Consider the following 22,003-nt stretch of genomic DNA (forward strand, 5'->3'; position numbering starts at 1 on the left):
ATGCTTTATGTAAAAGCTTGTGCTCTCGGCTAAACTCTGAACTTCAGTGTTGCTAGACGGGACGCTTTTTTTCACGAACGCACTTGAGAATCGGCCTCAACGGTGTACTAATTGAGGAAAAAAAAGGGCACTTGTAGACCCTTCTATTAAAAAATTATTAGAAAATTTTGTTTATCGTTAAAAAGTAATAAAAAGTAATAAAATAATAATAAATTAAACGCATGTAAATATTATGTTTATTTTTATAATAATAAAATAATTAATAATATTAATAAAAAATAAGCTAAAAAAGGAAAGGATGTTTAAATAATTGTTAATAACATTTTAATAACAATAAAATATTTTATTTGGCAGAATTATTTTCCCGCTTTGCAAGAACTTCTTTAATAATATTGGTGCACTTTGATCGAGCCAGTGAAAGATCTTGCACGATTGAAGAATCTATACAAATGTCTTTTAACAAAGGAACTAAGTGATCTGCGGTATAAAGAGCAACGTTATGTTCAGAATAAAAAATGCTAATTTAATTTTGGCTCGTTTAACGTTTTCAATATGAGAATTTTTGGAATGTTGGCTTTGGCTTTGACTTATTTGAGAATTACTGTCACAATTTTTAATATGTTTAGCCCTTTGTGAATGTCGTATTAAATCTGATTTACAGCATCTAATGGTAATATTGCACAAGTTACAAATTGCCTTATTTTCCGTAGGATGAGGAGCCAGCCATCCTTTAAATAAATCGTCAGCTAACCAAGAATTTTGAAAATTTTTAATATGCGTCTTTTTAATGGCTCCTTTTGAACTATCCATATTTCGCGTAACAAAAAATACATAGAAATATATATATGATATAAATATTATTATTTTTTACATGTACTCACCTAACTTTCTCCTGTAGCCTGTCAAACGTCTAACTTTTCGCGCCAGCACCCAACACTATAAGCCGTATACACCACTGGATTCATAGCTGCAGCGCTGCGCATGCGCGAGAAAAAGCGTCCCGTCTAGCAACACTGGCTCCATGAACGGAGCTAGTAGCGTTAGCGTTGATAGCGCGGTAGCGAGCGCCCCGAACGCATCCAAAGAACAGACCTAATAGGGGAGAGAAGTTCGCAACATACTCCTAAAGCCTGTATCAGACTATGCATTGAAAATTGGAGATTGAAGATTAAAACTCATTACACAATGAAAAAATAAGAAATAAGAAATAGAGAATAAGGAATAAGATATTCTTATTACATATTTCTTACCTTTCCATTGTGCATTGAAAGGCAGTATCCGGTTTGTTGGATTCCATTATTTCATATTTTTTATTCCTTATTCCATGTTTCTTGTTTTTTATTCCTTATTTTTTTCATTGTGTAATGGGCTTAAGGGACAATTAGGAGCATTCTCTATTTGCCTCAGCTTCGAAGGAGACGCAAAACATATGTCCGCTTGCTTTTACAAACCGAAAGCCGAACGCATACGAACACGTGACGTCAGCGGGTCTCGGTTGGGTGCGTACGGAGCTCTCCGGGGAAAACTGGTAGCTCCGCCTCACTTCGCCTCTCAGGCTTCTGTCTGTCAAAGTCTTTGCCGCGAACGGAACGTTTGCTCTTCCTTAAGTTAAAAAAACGCGATCTCGAATGCACTCAGCCAGTCCGCGAGTTCGGAGTTCAAATGAACAAAGAAATTATATTGTCAACCGGATTCTATTTCTTTTCGTTCTGTCTTTCTGATCAATGTTTAAATAAATTTAGTGTGAACCTGATATCGAAGGTACGTCTACAAAATATATATTACTATGTTATACTTATGTATAAACAATGTGCATTATTAATATTATATAAAATACAAATATTTACAACAAAATATTTACAATTTTAATTAAAATTATTAAGATTCAGACGGTAAATATCAAATATAAAGAATGAGGAGCGAATGAGTCGATGCTTGGTGTTCGTGCTTATATGTGTATTTAAGAAATAAACAAAATAATATAAACAGACGTTTCTGCCTGTTCAAGAGTAACGTTAACATTTAACACACATTTTATAAATTATAATGTTAATAATTAACTAGAACAGACGAAAAAGAGTTAAAAGGAGAGTGATTGGTACAATTTACAAAGATGAAAGGTTTTAAAAGTACGCAATTTACAAACAAAACGCAATTACAAGCTTTAAGAAAATCAGACGCATTAAGGAGTCCTTGTTGACCTTTCCATCGTATATACAAATTGTATTGATCGTCCGACGTTGCTACGGCAAGGAGAGGGCAATGGGCGTCAGCCACCCCAAGTCACCCGAAAATCGAACCGAAAGCTGCTCCCATTTCCGTTTTAAATGATAACTAATAATAAAAAAAATGTTTCAAATTTTGTTTCATGTGCAAATTGTGTTCTAAATGCATCAGTCTTCATTTAGGAAAAGTGATAGAAATTGAATTCAAATACTGAATGAGTCTGATATATTTAATACTACCGTAAATAATTAATTTTTAAATTATTGTTTAACCAAGCATAGACATGTGAAATTATTTTCCATAAAATCAAGCTTGCTTCAGATGATTTATAATTTGCGACGAGATAAAAACTAATTTATTATGTTATTAATAGGAAACATTATTATTAATCTTAATAAAATTTCTTCTTTTCTCTTTTCTGAACAATTGTTTTGTTTGACCTGCGTCACTTTTTTTGTAGGTGTGCAGTATAATCTTGATTTATGAACAAAATATGGATAAAATATTATATAAAATATCATGTGGAAAGACAGATTTTGTGATCGCTGCATTGGGAGCTGCACACACAGCAGAGCAAGCACGTCTTGAACACACAGTGAATCGTGTTGAGAATCGGCCATTTTGGTCATCAAAATGGCAACACGAAAGAAGCTTAGCAATGTTACAACTGCTCTATTCTTTGATATTGTACTTACAACAGGCACTTACAACAGGAATAAAATCTACGATAACACATGCTCTAGCAACTTCCAAAATCAGAACAAAGTTTTAATGATGTGTCAGTTAAAGGTTTCGAAAGAATAGAAAATATCGAAAGAATAGAGAATAAAAAACATCGGAAAAAATACTGTGGCTATGAAAAATAGCCAGGAAGTTTTTGAAACGCACAACAAAAAGAGTTTTTTTAATCAAAAACGGAGAATTGATGACAAAATTGTAGCAAGTTTCACGAATGAATCTATTATTTCTAATGATGTAGAACATATAGAGGTAATTGGTAAAATTTATTACTTTCATAAAAAAATATTTTTTAAAGAAATTATTTGATATATTTAATGTATTGACAATAAAATTTGTATTTTTAACATAACATTTTAAATGAAATAATATGATTACTTTCGATTACTCAATTTTAATTAACAGTTGAAGTTACACTTGAATTTTTTAATTCCATGTGTGAATTATTGTCTGTATATTTAAGTTTAACTACATCGAAGATTCATAGCTTTCTTATAATATAAAAAATTTAGTAAATTAATAATTATTAAATTCGACTATCAACATATTATAAATGCAAATTTCAAAATAATTTTTTTAACAGATGAATCTGATATCAACCTTGATCAAAATAGAAGCCGACAGATTTCGAAAATTATGTTTCTGCCAGTTCTGTAGATGGGCATATCCGCCATAAATCCAAAAATAAAAAACTTATAAAAAAAGATTATTTAACCCAAATAGAATGATGTCCGACGACTCTTCTAACGATAGAACAGATGGTAAGTGAAATTTTAATTACAAATTAATTAGTTATATTGTGGGAAATTTTTAAATTAAAATTATCGAGTTATTAATCGAGTTGAATCGAGTTTAGTTCAAAGTTGCATCAAAAAGCTTTTTTATAATTAAATTATTATTTGAAGAAAACTCATCACAAACTATTATATCGTTATAATTGACTACAAAAATTATAACAATAAACTTTTTTACTAATAATGCTTAAATAATGTAATAAATGTTCAGCTATGTATCAAATTATAACATTACGGAGAAAAAATGCTTAACATATTAAAAAATATAAAAAATTGCAAAATTATAGGAAAAAATATAACTTTTTGTTATTTCTATTAGACAAAAAATTAATGTTTTAGTAAATATTTTGAAAACATTATTAGATTTTATTCAAAAAAGTCCCTTGACGTCAGACGCCGCGGAACCGGGAGGGGGGGGGGGGGCAGAGGGGGCAACCGTCCACCCAGAGGGCTACGCCCCCCCTGAAATTTTTTTGTTTTTTTCAGGTATTTTATGATCGAAAATATTGAGTATCAAATACTTACATCAAAGATAGAAAAATGGGTTATTTTTTTTCTTTTTCTTTTTCTTTTTTTTTTACTATTTACTCGTTCAATTGAAGTACGCGAGGAGAATACACGAGTAACGAAGAAAATTAAGCGCATTAAATTAATTAGAACAAAATATTTTTCGTACATTTATACTACCCACTAAGTGGCCTATTATTTGGTGTTTGAATGGAGTTATATACATATAGATATATATGTATGATGAACCATTCATACACTAAATAATAGGCCACTTAGTGGGTAGTATAAATGTACGAAAAATATTTTGTTCTAATTAATTTAATGCGCTTAATTTTCTTCGTTACTCGTGTATTCTCTTCGTGTACTTCAATTAAACTGAATATATATATATATATATACATATTATGAATGTATTATGTATCCCCTTTATAAATTTTGCCCCCTCAGATGAAAAATACTTCTGCGACGCCTGATTGACGTCAAAAAAAGTTCTAGTTTATTTCTTGAAAATAGAAATAATGAAAATTGCTTAGAAATCTATTCGATATGTAATATAGAACGAAATAAAAAAACTGTTTCTGATGAAGAATCTGATTATTGCCGTGCTTTGAATAAAAGATTAAAAAAAAAATATTTAGAATTAGGAATACAATTTATTACAAGGAAAGATGATCAATGTTCTTCGCCCAAACGTTTACGAAATAGAATTCATGAAAGAGAAGATGTTTATTTGAAGAAAAGAGTGATAATTAGCAGATGAAAATATAATTGATGAAAATGATCAGATATAGCACATGTATCACGTGAAGAGTAAATTGATAATTAATTTTGCATTTATGTCGCATTCACTTTTAGATATTCTATTTACTCAGTTAAAAACAAAAAAAAAAATGCAAAAAATTTTTTTTTCAGCAGACTTTAGCGTAACTCAGACTGCTGAACGATGCGGACTTCCTGCTGTCCTGAATCTTGCGTCAATAATGGTGGATCCATCACCAAGTCGGGTGTTTGCTTCTGCCGCATCTTGCGAAATTCCTGGGCTGCGCGGGAAGAGGAAGATGATTTTGCAGGAGGCGGCATCAGTTGTGTCTGCGACGTAGAGCGGCGCTGCCAGATTTCGCGATTCAAAGATAAGTTCGTTGTCGTTTGCAGCTTCTGTTGCGACTCGTTGTCCGATGTTTCAGTCGTTGATGTTTCCTGGTTATTGCGTTTCTATTGATAACGCAAGTTTAGATCAATCACAACAGATTGCTGATCTAGGGTGTGTTCGGAGAGCGCACTATCAGCGTTATTGTATCATTCTATTCTTGTTTTATGTCTAATGAGCAATAAAGATAGAATGACGCAAATAGCGCTAATAGCGTCCCCGAACGCACCCCTAGGCTCGCGTTACCGACATCTTCAATGTACTCGACCTTGTGCTTCGCCACTTGGAGAACGCCATCGATTTTCAGAGAACGAAAAGTACTTGAAAATTATTATTGGAACAATAAAGAATCGATATCCTAGCTAGTCTCAACGGAATCTCAATATTCGTCTGCGAACAATCACAAAAATAATCGTAGCGAGGTTTGAATCGCGCACGAACGCAAGAGGCAAAAATTAATGTTGCCTGAGCGAAATCGGTATACGTGTCTCATTTAGTTTAACAGGGGATGCGCAGGATCTACGACGTCGTCTTGTTCTATTGGGTTTGTGCGTGCAGCAACGAGATACGAATTATTATATCGTTATTTACTTTAAATCACATTTCTCTTATTTATACAAGGAGTCTCGGCACCGGAGATGTGGCGTCTAGATGTAGCGTCGCGGTTGAAAGTAAAAAAAAAAAATCTTTTAAGCAGCGTTTTTATTAAAATGCTGGTACTTTTAGAGTTGCAAATTGTTACAAAAGATTTTTAAGTTTTTAGAATCAACAGAACAAAATTCTTTATTTGTCTCAAGTTTAAGTTAATCTTAAATTTTTATCTTAGCTAAGTTTTATCTACATTTTTATTATTTCAATATATTAAATGTCAATATGTAATATATAGAATATTAAGCTGTCAGATTTATTTTGTAAAGAGAAGATGATAAATTTTTTAAAAGAATATATTTCAAAGGTTACCCGGTAATGGTGGGACCTCGTATATAATTTTACATATAACAAATAATGGAGATGAAAGTGATCACAATGAATAATAATTCGTGAAACATCCACACCTGTATGATACACTGACACTTGTACAATTCACTGACAACACAAGACAATAATATGTGAAAAAGTGCTGATCGATTCGGCAAGATTGATAAAGACTGATTTTAAAGATCTCCATTCAAATGATTCATGATTATGTTTCATGATTATTGCAAAAAATTAACATTATTTGTGACTCATTCTAACACAATTGATGAAGAATGGAATTGTGAAAATTGCACAATATTGAGACATATATAACTATTCGCATGCAAAATCAGCGCATAAATGAAATAGATACACATGAGACATTCAGTAAACACAAGCAATAACATAACATCAATGTTATAAATTTTCCACTCAACAATGTAGCTGCAATATAACATGCCTTGTACGTAACAATTATATTGTTGAGTGGGAAATTATAACATTAATGTCCCAGGGAGAAATACAGGTCGAAGAAACGTCCATTAAATGTCTATTACTTTGTGTTTACTGGACAGTACCATTTAAGAAATGGGATTAAAAACTGCTCGTAAAACTGAGTAACAGGTAGGTACAATGCATAGACGGCGGTCGTATCAGCATAATGATAACAGATTAGTTTATTTATTATACTATTTTATATTGTCCGGAAGTCAATAGTGGCTAAAAAAGTTAGTGGGTGAGATTGTTTTCTTTACTAAATATGCGTTTAAAGAATCTGAAACACTAAAATCTGCTCGCGCGGTGCGTCGGTATGTACAACACAATAAAAAGCAAAAACAAAACACGAAAAGAAAAAGATTGGGCATCGAATGAATGATAAATTATTAACGTTCCGTGCCCAGCCCGTTTTTGCGTGTACCACCGATGGTTCACACTGGCGCATTTATTATTTCAGCTCAAAACGTATATATTATAATAACTTTAAGATTGACGTATTATCAAAATAGTGTAGAATAAAAGAAATAAGTTGTCAAATGTTTTATAATAATGTATTTGTTTATATAAAATATTAAACACACACAGCCTGAATGGAAAGTTCAGCGTGGGCCATCGGTGGTACACGGGGCATGGAACGTGTTAAACGGTGGTTTCCAATAGTGCCGTTTGGTTTCCAATATTTACATCAAAAATAGTTTCCTCTTTACTGCAACATGGTTCAGGCTGCGGTAAGTCACTTGAAGATTTAGACGATCTTAGATCTAATTGAGTGAAATTTTGATAGTTTATAAGTTCTTCAATAGACACATCAATTTCTAAAAGAACAAAACAAAATACGATTAATGAAAATAGATGCTAGTTACATATCTAGCAATGACAATATTCAAATAACACATTACCCTCTTCCGAATAGTTACTACTATCCGGTTCTTCTGTGCCTAATGTAGATTCTTCAGTTTCTCTAAAACATAAATTAAACCAATGTAGAAATTTAAAGATTTCTGAAATGACCGAAGAATAGTTTAAACACTGATAAATAATATTTTCTACTTACACATCGTCTAAATCTTCTGTAAAATGTTTCTCATATTTTATCCCGTCTAATTTTTCAGGGAATATTTCTTCGGCATAAATAATAATATATTTAATAACAATATTTATACAATTTTGACTAATAACGGGATCGTAATTATCTGGAATATTTATGATGGATGGTCCAAAACAAACAGCTAAATTATTAGCATCCATCATATTTTCGTCGGCGTAATCACTCAGGCTGAAACATAGATTACAATTTAATTTAAATGTATCTCTTTTATACTTGCATGTAGATAAATAATACCTACTGGTTAAGAAACGAAAATAAATATCGTAGCACGATAATTATAGATTTTGGTAAAGTGGAAATTAATTCTTTTAATTTTATAATAATGTCATTTGGAGAATTATTTTTCGAAATATCTATTAATTTTTCAAAATAAATTAAAGGGAACAGAGGTTCCCTTAATTCTCTAAGATATAATTTTAATAAACCGGCAACTGAATTAATGTCTGATGCATCAGTAATATAAGCGAGGGGATCTTCTCCTCGCTCAAACGATTCTTTGAATTTGTAAATTTCAACCTGAGAACCAGATACACGAAAAATGCCTTGATGATGCATTCCATATAAATTAATAATTCGGATACAACTTTTAATAATAAGAGGTATTTCCTCTTTAGTCGCATATAAATATTCTTCTAATGATCCTCCAAATAATTTAGTCTGTTTGGTTGTTTGTAAACGGCCAATTTTCCTGCGCGTCTTTTGTCTTATCATTGAAGCAGTTGGAACAGGACTGTCATTCGAATCCAGTAAATGTTCTTTAATATAATCTTGTTTTGCTTCCAGTCATGCTATTTTTGAAGTTGCTAATAAACATTCTTTAAATTTCCATAACAAGAGATATATTTATCTCTTTCCTCCCGATTGCTAACATCAATTATCTTGGCCCAACGTGGAAACTTGATTAGTCCATTTAATTCAACGATAAGCAAGCGATGTATTTTCCTGTATTATTTTCCTCGGATTTAACATCTATTGCAAACTGTTTGTAATACATTTATTGTGCAGCGGAATTATAACAATGACACGACACGAATAACATTGTTATAACTACGGTGCATTTATTTTAACATTTATGTAACAATATAGCCGTAAACTATTAACGGGGATAGTTTACAATAGAAAAATTAATTAATTGCCAAAGTTTGATGCAGTTAGAATAAAAAACAATATCTGTATCATGTTCAACAACAATCGAGTTATTCCGCAGCCTATATCTGAATCATGTTGCAGTAAAGAGGTATTGGAAACCATCGTTTAACACGTTCCGTGCCCCGTGTAACAAGCCAGCATTACTTGTTGGTAATTACCACGACATTCCTCGAGCACCAGAATAATATCGACAATTAACTAGAAACCAAAATCTAATCAATCTTTCAAAAACAAAAAACTGTTTGAATTGAAGACTTGGATCAGCGATAAGAAATTGGTGGGTTTTATTTAAAACATCGATTTGGTTTTTATTGGGTCGTAACTTGCGACTTAAATCTAGCATTCAATCTAACCATAAGATCCAAACCTTAAAGTACCCAAAAATAGACGTTTCATAATGAATTACATAATAAATTCGAACAATGTTTTGGGCCTGTTGAAGAGGGTTTAGCAAAAAATAACCAAGAACAAAATTGTTTAATTTTGAGGTATAGAATCCAAATCTGCTATTAAAAATGGAGGTCTCCATTTAAAAAAAATTGACTTGGGTCCTACCGGGCCCAACATAAAAATTCCGGACCTAAAATCTAATAAGATTATCTACTGGCCCCCATTGAACCCCCTAACTTTTATATGAAACATTTTTCTTTAAAATGCATTGTTCAAGAGATTTTTGAGGCCATCATTTAAAATGGAACACTATATATTTCGTTCTACGAGCAATTTTTAATCCCGTTTCTTAAATGGTACTGTCTCTTGTGTATGTATATTATTTATGCGCTGATTTTGCATGCGAATAATTGTAAGTGTCTCAATATTGTGCAATTTTCAAAATTCCATCATTCTTCATTAATTGTGTTAGAATAAGTCACAAATTATGTTAACTTTTTGTAATAATTATGAAACAAAATCATGAATTATTTGAATGGAGATTTTCAAAATCAATCTTTATCAACTTGCCGAATCGATCAGCACTTTTTCACATATTATTGTCTTGTGTTGGTAGTGAATTATACAAGTGTCAATGTATCATACAGGTGTGGATGTTTCACAAATTATTATTCATTGTGATCTTTCATCTCCATTATTTGTTATATGTGAAATTATATACGGGGTCCCACCATTACCGAGTAACCTTTGAAATATATTCTTTTAAAAAATTTATCATCTTGTCTTTGCAAAATAAATCTGACAGCTTAATATTCTATGTATTACATATTGGCATTCAACATATTAAAATAATAAAATTATAGATAAAACTTAGCTAAGATAAAAATTTAAGATTAACTTAAACTTGAGAAAAATAAAGAATTTTGTTCTCTCTTTATTAATTTTAAAAACTTAATATTTTTTCAATAACTACAATTTTCAATAAGTGCAATTCTAAAATTATCAGCATCTTAATAGAAATGCGTCAATAAAATATTTATTATTATACTATTCTAAATTAGAATAATAATAAAAATAAGACGCGCTGCGTGATAATGTTTATATACGCATATACCAGTGCTCGGCACGATCTGCACATTGCGTAAAGATTAATAACACGTTAAAAAGATTTAATTGTAATCGTAAGTCTCAAATGTGAGCAAAAGCGTTGCCACATCCTATGTGCAGGAGTCATCACGTGTGCAAGTTGTGCCGATTCAATAGGTAGCGAGACACATTGGCATGTGTTCGATTGTTGTAAAAAAATTGTTTATTGTAAAATATATTCTTCTGTATTGTGTGTGTTTTTGTTACGTTTTTTTTCTATACACGAATGATGGTAGGCGAAATTACTATGAACGGAAACAAAAAGGTATAGCTTATAGCCATAGTAAGTTGACTAATGCGTCTCTCTTTTTCTAAATTGAATACACTCGCTTATTAACATTGCAAAGGTACGCTAAAAAGCTATGTAATTAATTTAGCTGCAGCTAAAAAAATTAATCAGCTGTGACATCTAGATTATGTTGTCATATTATCTCGATGCTATAGTTACAATCGGTAGCTATATTTGTCATAAAGATCGTTCTACCTATAGTATCAAAACTTATATTTATTCATGCAGTGATTAATATTTTGCAATAAAACCAAAATTTTCTAGAAGGTATTGCTGAAATATTGCTGCTATAAATTTTATATGTGACAAACAATATTTTAGCAGATACAAAAAGCAGCGATAAAATTTTGTTGGGACACCTAGAAGTGTACCTACATCAGCAAAACATCTTTTGAGTGATTAGACGCCAATTTTGCGATGCGCGTCTTTTGAAATTCACAAAGTTGAATATATTTTAATCTGTGAGCTTCGAAAATTTCCAACGAAAATCTATTTACGTCAGTCCGAAATTTCAAACAGAATACGCAAAATCCTGCCTTTGCGGAAACGCAAATACGTTTCTACGAACCACTTCAGAGAAAGAATAATTAAATTATAATGTTGTTATACATGCGAATAAATAGCGCGTGGAATGAAGATGACGTGCCCGTTACATGCGAAAAGCTTGTCAATTACTAGCGTTTGTGACACGAGCGTGGTGAAGGACTCGCTCTCTGTCATCTCCGCAAAAACATACGTTTCTCACATAGACTGTATAATTAGAATTAAAGTATAGTTATTACAGCATACATATCACTGAGAATATCCTTGTATTTTTCATCTTTGTTCCTCATCCACAAATATACTGCAACTTTACTGCAATGGTTCACACAGGCTGCGGAGTAACTCGCTTATATCTCAATTAATAGTTTACGGCTATATTGTTACATAAATGTCATAATAATAAATGCACCGTAGTTATAACAATGTTATTCGTGTCGTGTCATTGTTATAATTCCGCTGCACAATAAATGTATTGCAAATAGTTTGTTGTTAATGTTAAATCCGAGGAATGTTAAATCCGAGGAAAATATCACAGAGAAATACATCGCTTGTTTATGGTTGAATTAAATGGACTAATTAAGTTTGGGCCAAGATAATTGATGTTAGCAATTGGGACGAGAGAGATATTCGTATCTCTTGTTACAACAATTTAGAAAATATCTATTAGCTACTTCAAAAATAGCGCGATTGGAATCAAAACAGGGTTATATTAAAGAACATTTGCTGGACTCAAACGAGAGTCCTGTTCCAACTGCTTCCATGATAAGACAGAAGACGTGCAGAAAAATTGGCCGTCTACAAACAACTAAACGAATTCAATTATTTGAAGGATCTTTAGAAGAATATTTAGATTCAACTAAAGAGGAAATACCTGTTATTATTAAAAGTTATATCCGAATTATTAATTTATATGGAATGCATCATCAAGGCATTTTTCGTGTATCTGGTTCTCAGGTTGAAATTTACAAATTCAAAGAATCGTTTGAGCGAGGAGAAGATCCTCTCGCTTATATTACTGATGCATCAGACATTAATTCAGTTGCCGGTTTATTAAAATTATATCTTAGAGAATTAAGGGAACTTCTGTTCCCTTTAATTTATTTTGAAAAATTAATAGATATTTCGAAAAATAATTCTCCAAATGACATTATTATAAAATTAAAAGAATTAATTTCCACTTTACCAAAATCTATAATTATCGTGCTACGATATTTATTTTCGTTTCTTAACCAGTAGGTATTATTTATCTACATGCAAGTATAAAAGAGATACATTTAAATTAAATTGTAATCTATGTTTCAGCCTGAGTGATTACGCCGACGAAAATATGATGGATGCTAATAATTTAGCTGTTTGTTTTGGACCATCCATCATAAATATTCCAGATAATTACGATCCCGTTATTAGTCAAAATTGTATAAATATTGTTATTAAATATATTATTATTTATGCCAAAGAAATATTCCCTGAAAAATTAGACGGGATAAAATATGAAAAACATTTTACAGAAGATTTAGACGATGTGTAAATAGAAAATATTATTTATCAATGTTTAAACTGTTCTTTGGTCATTTCAAAAAATCTTTAAATTTCTACATTGGTTTAATTTATGTTTTAGAGAAACTGAAGAATCTACGTTAGGCACAAAAGAACCGGATAGTAGTAACTATTCGGAAGAGGGTAATGTGTTATTTGAATATTGTCATTGCTAGATATGTAACTAGCATCTATTTTCATTAATCGTATTTTGTTTTGTTCTTTTAGAAATTGATGTGTCTGTTGAAGAACTCATAAACTATCAAAATTTCACTCAATTAGATCCAAGATCGTCTAAATCTTCAAGTGACTTACCGCAGCCTCTATCTGAACCATGTTGCAGTAAAGTTGCAATATATTTGTAGATCGGGAATAAAGATGAAAAATACAAGGACACTCTTAGTAATATATATTCTATAATATTATTATACTTTAATTCTAATTATAGTCTATGCGAAAAACGTATGTTTTCGCGGAGACGACAAAGAGCGCATCCTTCACCGCGCTCGAGCCGCTACCGCAAACGCTAGTAATTGACAAGCTTTTCGCATGTAACTTCATTCGGGCACGTACCATCATTCCACGCGCTATTTAATTGCATATATAACAACATTAAAATTTAATTATTTTTTCTCTGAAGTGGTTTGAAGAAGCATATTTGCATTTCCGAAAGGACAGAATTTTGCATATTTTGTTTGAAATTTCGGACTGACGTAAATAGATTTTGATTAGAAATATTCAGAGCACACAGCTTAAAATAAATTCAAATTTGTGAATTTTAAAAGATATGCGCATCGCAAAACTGGCGTCTAATATCACACAAAAAATGTTTTGCTGATGTAGGTAGATTTCTATATGTCACAACAAAAAATTTATCGCTGCTTTTTGTGTCTGCTACAATATTGTTTGTCACATATAGAGTTTGTAGCAGCAGCATTCTAACAATACCTTCTAGAAAATTTAGAAAGTTTCCCACTGACAAATATTAATAATTTTTTTAATTGCAGCTAAATTAATTACAAAGTTTTTTAGCGTATCTATGCAATGTTAATAAGCGAGTGTATTCAATTTATAAAAAGAGAGGCGCATTGGCCAACATAGCTATGTCTTTCTATTCACAAATGATGGGAGGTTAAATTACTATGGCTATATCTTTCTTATTTCGTTTATAGTAATTTGGCCTCCCATCATTCGTGTATAGAAAGAAAACATAACAAAAACACACACAATACAAAAGAATATATTTTACAATGAACAATTTTTTCACAACAATCGAACACGTGCCAATGCGTCTCGCTATCTATTGAATCGGCACAAGTTGCGCACGTGATGGCTCCTGCACATAGGATGTGGCAACACTTGCTACTAAAACTCTTTTACGTTTAATAGCCTTTACCAAAAATTGACCGAAATGCGCAGATCGTACCAAGCACTAGTTTATACATATACAGATATTATCGCGCAGTGCGTTTTATTTTTTTTATTATGCTAATTTAGAATAGTATAATAATAAATATTTTATTGACGCATTTCTATTAAGATGCTGATAATTTTAAAATTGCAAATTGTTGAAAAAGATTTTTAAGTGTTTAGAATCAATAGAACAAAATTCTTTATTTTTCTTAAGTTTAAGTTAATTTTAAATTTTTGTCTTAGCTAAGTTTTATATTTACAATTTTATTATTTTAATATATTAAATTCTAATATGTAATACATAGAATATAAAGCTCTCAGATTTATTTTGCTAAGAGAAGATGATAAATTTGCAAAAGAATATATTTGAAAAGTTATCCGGTAATGAAGGGACCCCGGATATAATTTTACAAATTTTTACACACAAATATGGAGATAAAAATGGTAATAATTAATGACAATTTGTGAAAAATCTACATCTGTATGATACTTGTATAATTCATTGACAACATAAAACAATAATATATAAAAAGTTGCTGATTGATTCGGTAAGATGCACTGATAAAGATTGATTTTGAAGATCTCCATCGAAATGATTCATGATTGTTTCATGATTATTGCAAAAAATTAACATAATTCGTAACTCGTTCCAACACAATTGATAAAGAATAAAATTTTGAAAACTGCACAATATTGAGTTACACTTACAATTATTCGCATGCAAAATCAGCACATAAATAAAATACGTACACAAGAGACAGTAGTATTTAACAAACGGGATTAAAAATTGCTCATAAAACTAAGTAATAGATAGGTACAATGTACAGACAACGGTCGTATCGGCATAATAACAGATTAGTTCATCTATTATTTTATATTGTCCGGAAGTCAATAGTGGCTAAAAAAGTTTATTGCAGTGAGTGAAATCATTCTCTTTACTACATGTGCGTTTAAAGGATCTAAAACACTAAAATCTGCTCGCGTGGTGCGTCGTTATGCACAATAATAATATTTTCTACTTACACATCGTCTAAATCTTCTGTAAAATGTTTCTCATATTTTATCCCGTCTAATTTTTCAGGGAATATTTCTTCGGCATAAATAATAATATATTTAATAACAATATTTATACAATTTTGACTAATAACGGGATCGTAATTATCTGGAATATTTATGATGGATGGTCCAAAACAAACAGCTAAATTATTAGCATCCATCATATTTTCGTCGGCGTAATCACTCAGGCTGAAACATAGATTACAATTTAATTTAAATGTATCTCTTTTATACTTGCATGTAGATAAATAATACTTACTGGTTAAGAAACGAAAATAAATATCGTAGCACGATAATTATAGATTTTGGTAAAGTGGAAATTAATTCTTTTAATTTTATAATAATGTCATTTGGAGAATTATTTTTCGAAATATCTATTAATTTTTCAAAATAAATTAAAGGGAACAGAGGTTCCCTTAATTCTCTAAGATATAATTTTAATAAACCGGCAACTGAATTAATGTCTGATGCATCAGTAATATAAGCAAGGGGATCTTCTCCTCGCTCAAACGATTCTTTGAATTTGTAAATTTCAACCTGAGAACCAGATACACGAAAAATGCCTTGATGATGCATTCCATATAAATTAATAATTTGGATACAACTTTTAATAATAAGAGGTATTTCCTCTTTAGTCGCATATAAATATTCTTCTAATGATCCTCCAAATAATTTAGTTTGTTTGGTTGTTTGTAAACGGCCAATTTTCCTGCGCGTCTTTTGTTTTATCATTGGAGCAGTTGGAACAGGACTGTTATTCGAATCCAGTAAATGTTCTTTAATATAATCTTGTTTTGCTTCCAATCGCGCTATTTTTGAAGTTGCTAATAAATCTTCTCTAAATTTCCGTAACAAGAGATACATTTATCTCTTTCCTTCCGATTGCTAACATCAATTATCTTGACCCAACGTGGAAACTTAATTAGTCCATTTAATTCAACGATAAGCAAGCGATGTATTTTCCTGTATTATTTTCCTCGGATTTAACATCTATTGCAAACTGTTTGCGATACATTTATTGTGCAGCAGAATTATAACAATGACGCGACACGAATAGTATTGTTATAACTATGATATATTTGTTACAACATTTATGTAACAATATAGTCGTAAACTATAAACTGAGATATGTTATGGTACCAATGTGTGCGTCAGTAAAGTATTTATTATTATACTAAATTAGAATCACGTTCTAAGTTAGTTCTAAATTAGAATAAGAATAGAAATAAGACGCACTGTGCGGTAATGTCTATATACGCATAAACATTTGTAATTTTAAGACGTTTCAAATGTATTAAAGTATTAAAGTATGACACATAAAAAAATATAGTAGTTGTACACTATGTAGAAAATAAGAAGTCAATAGAAAATTAAATATTTTACATTATATGAATAATAACAATACATTAAAAGGAACATTGAAGAAATGTATTTGCACAAAATAATAAAAAAACAATGGAATAAATATTACAATTAAAATGTAATTCTCTTTTGTTAAAGGCAGTTCTATGTTAGATGCCAATTTTGCAATGCGCGTATCTTTTAAAATTCACAAATTTGAATTTATTTTAAACTGTGAGTTTCGAGTATTTCCAACCAAAATCTATTGATGTCCGAAATTTCAAACAGAATATGTAAAATCCTGCCTTTTCGGAAACGCAAATACATTTCTTTGAACCACTCGAGAAAAAGAATAATTAAATTATAATAAATGTGAATAAATAGCGCGTGGAATAAAGATACATGCAAAAAGCTTGTGAATTATTAATGTTTGCAGTAGCGGTACGAGCGCGGTCAAGGACTTGCTCTCTCTCGTCTCCGCGAAAACATGTTTCTCACATGGACTGTATAATTAGAATTAAAGTATAGTTATTACAGCATACATACTGAAAGTGTCCTTGTGTTTTTCATTTTTGTTCCCGATCCATAAATATAGGACAAATGTACTTAAGATATTTAATTTACTTATTAAGAATTGTTCAGAAAAATATTCAGATTTCTCATTCAGATATATGATGTTCGTTGGAAAACGTTTTACAATTTGGCACGTTAGAGAACTAAGGAGTACGATATTGAAGTTTTAATTTACATGCTTTTAGAAGTCACTAATTTTCGAGCATTATCAAAATATCGGATAAGCTCGTATTAAATTTTACTTGTGTTAGCGATCGCATGAAAATCATTACTTATATTACCGTCCGTTCAATCATCGTTTATCTGTCAACAAGGCCGATATTTGTTTTGGTTACATAGCTGTTTCTTTCAAAGTTCTAAATAAGCGCTCTGTGCCCCTCTCGAGCCACCAAGGCAAAACCAAGCAGCGTATATAAAGCGCTTCCTCGATTCCGGAGCCAGAAGTTCTTTGAATTTGATACGAAGCGAAAAAAGGGAAAATTAAGATAGAAAACGTTCGAAAAGTCGCGAGTGTTCGATCTCAGACTCACATAAGGTGGTCTTATGTAGTGAATTTATTAGAAATAAACGCATTTCTAAACTTATAAATTTGTTGAGTGCAACCGGACATTTTTTCGCGACATCTCTCGATATTCTATTGCCTTCTCCAATTTTCCGTTTTTCTGCCTATCTCTGTCTCTCAGAGTTCTTGCTCACTTTCCGAGATTGTCGTTTCGCGCAGCGGACGACAACAAGTTTTTCTATCTCTTTCTATCTTACGTTCCTCTCAACGTTCTCTATCGCTCTAATCCGCTACCTAATTACCGCAATCGACACTTGCATTCATTCAGAGTGCTTCCAGTGCCTCTTTATTAAGTTCCAACATATAAACCAGCTCCAGCCTTGGTTTCGCGAACAACTTGAAATATCCATATATAAATATCCATATATGAATATTCAATAGTTAATTATAAGCTATATTTTGACTGAATACTTTTTTATTATTATACATTAGAACCGAAATGTAGGTATTATTTTGGTCTATTTTTTAAGAAATTCACAATTATCTCTTTTTCCAATGAAGTAAGACTAACAAATATATCATTCTCCAATAATGTCGACCATGGCATATGTTATCAAGATCATTATCCAGAATAATGTTTTAACGATTTTAAAGTCGGTTATTGTTTATTAAAAAGTTATTAACAAAAAAGGTTTACTGAATGCAACGTAATTTTCTGACACCAGTTAATGGAACATCAAGAGACACAGTCATGTCTCGCGTCAAGTTCATATGCTGTACATACCCAATAAACATTAAGACATTCTATATACGTTCTATATTACGTCTTGTAATATAGGGGGGGGGGGGGTTTGATAACACATCCCATCCAAGCTGCAACAATTTCTGGCGAGTGACTAAAGATGTATGTGGTCTAGCATTGTCGTAAACAACACAGCTTGGATGGGATGTGTTATCACACCCCCCATATTCCACTGACCTGGCACCATCAGACTATTACTTATTTCGTCCCTTACAAAATTCCTTGAACGGAAAAAAATTCGATTCTAATGAGGCTGTTAAACGGTACTTAGATCAATTTTTCGCCGATAATGACCAGAAGTTCTATGAGGCCGGAATCATAAAGCTACTAGAAAGATGGCAAAAGGTCATTGAATTAAACGGACAATATATCATTGAATAAAGTTTTTGCTTTGTATGAAAAAATTACCTTTTATTTACATAAAAAAAAAAAACGACATGACTTTCTTGCCAACCTAATACATCTTTAATATTATTAGCCGCCTTTTGCAAGTTTTATATAATTCTCATGATTAAATATGTAAATATGTAAATATGTAAATATGTATATGTATAAATTAATATTTATGAATATTGTAATGTCACTATGACATTATCAGAAAGTTACAGTGATATTATTAGTTACAGTCGTGGTGATATCATCATAATATGACATAAAATGTCACCTCAGGCTCTTGAACCACCATTCGAGGTATAAATTTTCCTTAATGATGATGAATTTTTAAGCGCCCCACTTGGACTAAAAAGGACCAATCGACTTTTCCGTAGAAGAGGAGCAATACTTATAAAAGCCCGCGTTAGCTCTATGACTTCATCATTACTAGTACACTATTCTTCACACAGACGTTTCCTTCAGTTAGCAATCAGTTCGCTTCTATTCCGCTCAACAGACGTCAGTTAGTTCAGTCAGTTATCCATCGGTTCGGTTCTGTGAGAGACAAAACTGTTAAGTGGTAAAGTACTCTGTGCTACCCAGTGCCTAGTGTATTTGGATTTTTTTCTTGTTTCGTGCGTGAATTGTCCAACCACCTTGGACAATCAGCGGGTAATCATCCAATCAAAAACACAGCTCGAATTCCTTGGAAGGACCCACCTAATTTTTTCACGTCACTACCAGCACCAGCAATCAGTAAGTTTCGATTGTTCAAAATCTTTTCTTTCTTTCCCCGCGCTCGTAAGGCAACCACTCAGTTTTCCTTTTCTTTTTTTTAGTGAATTTTAATGTTACCTTACCTCCTCGACCCGCTTGCCGTGCACGCCCGACTCGATCTTTAATTTGAAGGAACGTATTAAACACTGTAGGATTAACGTCGCTTGCATCTTCTTATTTAAGGTTTAGGGCACAATTTAACTGCACAATCCACACATAGACCTCACACCATACGGTCCTCTCCTCTCCCCTCACCCGAGCCGTCTCCTGAACCGAAAGTCCCACCCACGAGAGATCCACCCTTCCCCGATTATATTGATCAAAATATTAATCAACTTCCCGATGAACTGCTCCTCCCAGATTTCCATGAGAGGCCCACTCGCCGTAACTCTCCCATAAGATACTCCTCTTCTCCGCCACCTTCTTCCTCTCTCGGCTTCCTCCCGAATTTCACAACCATGTAAATTTTTTCTGTCCTCACAAAGAATAACACCCACATACACACACACACACATACACGCATTCGCATACATATATATATATAATCAAGAAAAATTAAATAATTAAATAATAATGTTATCACCAACTCATTTTTTCTTACAATTAAAACTGTTTTAAGTAAAACTGATATTCGTATTATAATTTAAGATCTAGGATTTATGTTTTTTGTGTTTGTAATAATCTTTTTTTGTATTAAAATTTTTTTTTGGGTTTAAGAGGATGCTGAAGTCATATTGTTACCGACCGAAACTTCAATTTTCTAAAAAGGGTGGCGTTTTTTATTGCTTTAATAGAATTACAAATCCTTTGGTGTAAATAAAGTACATATGCTAATCTTTCGGCAGTTGGTCAAATTTAAACCAAAAAATAAAAAAAATTTTTGAAAATTTACCGACAATGTCACCTCAAAGAATTATATCTTTTATATCAAAATTATACTGCTTCAATCTGCAAAACAAGACCATGTGCCGAAGAAGAGCGTATGAAACAATAATGGAAAACCAAAAAAATAGAGCTTAGAGACTTATTTTCAAAACGCCACCCTTTTCCAGATTTATGTAAAGCATGTGTGCAATATAGAAAGAATAAGGTAAAAAAGAGCTATAGATTAGTTCCGAGATTTTGGGATAGAGGCGCTATACAGTTCTCAGTGCTATCTGTCATATACAGAATCTTTTAGGTTAGTTATGTGTGTGTTAGTTGTGCGTGTGTGTGTGTTTGTGTTATGTGCTACGAAACCCGGCTGAAAAAAATGGGTTGAAGGCACTCTGAAGGATAAAAAAGTGTATGTATTATACATAAATTTTGCAACATTTTTGCAAACATTTATATTATTTAATTACATACATTCATATTCTAATTTCTACAAAATACTTTTATTCATGTGCTTTATGTGTATATATTATGTATATTCTGTGCTCCATATTATGTATATTCACATCAAAGTATCTATGTAAAATTAACTTTTTATATCATCTTGTATATTGTATATCATTTATATGAATATCATTTTGTATATTGTATATATTTTTATAATAAATGTATATGTCATATAACTTATTTATAAAGCATGAAATATAAAGGTATTTTTAGTTTCTTGTATGTATCATTTGTAAAAAAATCTTGATAAAAAAAACATTAATTTTGTGACTTGCAATTATCTGTTTCAATATATACTTCTTTTAAATACTTACAACTAGCCTTATTTTATGCGTTTTCCTTGGTATCTAAAATACACATCAAAATATAAAATTAATTTCTAGTTCAGTAGAAAAAAAACATTGTAGTCTTACACCAGAAAGGAATGGTAAAATATCATGTATATGTAATAACAAATAAATCACTTTTCCACTGACATTATACACAACTTTGCAGAAATAAATTTATTCTGTGAATTTTGAATGTGTAGTGCAGTTTAAAACACACAGTCGAAATATATCTATATTTTTGAAATAATAATTCTGATTTTTCATGAATCACAGTGGTTTTATAAAATGTTCAATTTTAACAGTTTTTATTGGACTGTACTTTAGACAATATTATATTTTGCCATTTCTCTCTGTTGTAAGACAAGAATGTTTCGTTTCTACTGTAATAGAAATACATTTTCGATTTTGATACGTATTTTAAATACCA

At 31.4% G+C, this 22,003-nt stretch overlaps 1 long non-coding RNA gene across 2 annotated transcripts; it reads left to right on the forward strand.

The window, feature by feature from the left end:
* Window positions 1-1,004: 1,004 nt before the first annotated feature.
* LOC105670160 (uncharacterized) lies at window positions 1,005-17,382 on the forward strand. Of its 2 annotated transcripts, none has more exons than XR_001100382.2 (5): window positions 1,005-1,761; window positions 2,687-3,216; window positions 3,548-3,725; window positions 5,181-12,727; window positions 12,798-17,382. It is a non-coding gene; the product is annotated as an uncharacterized lncRNA (long non-coding RNA). The 2 variants fall into 2 exon arrangements; XR_010890517.1 differs by having other exon boundaries at window positions 5,184-12,727.
* The last annotated feature ends 4,621 nt before the right edge of the window (window positions 17,383-22,003 follow it).

The sequence above is a fragment of the Linepithema humile genome, chromosome 1, assembly GCF_040581485.1.
Source record: "Linepithema humile isolate Giens D197 chromosome 1, Lhum_UNIL_v1.0, whole genome shotgun sequence".
Lineage (NCBI taxonomy): Eukaryota > Metazoa > Arthropoda > Insecta > Hymenoptera > Formicidae > Linepithema > Linepithema humile.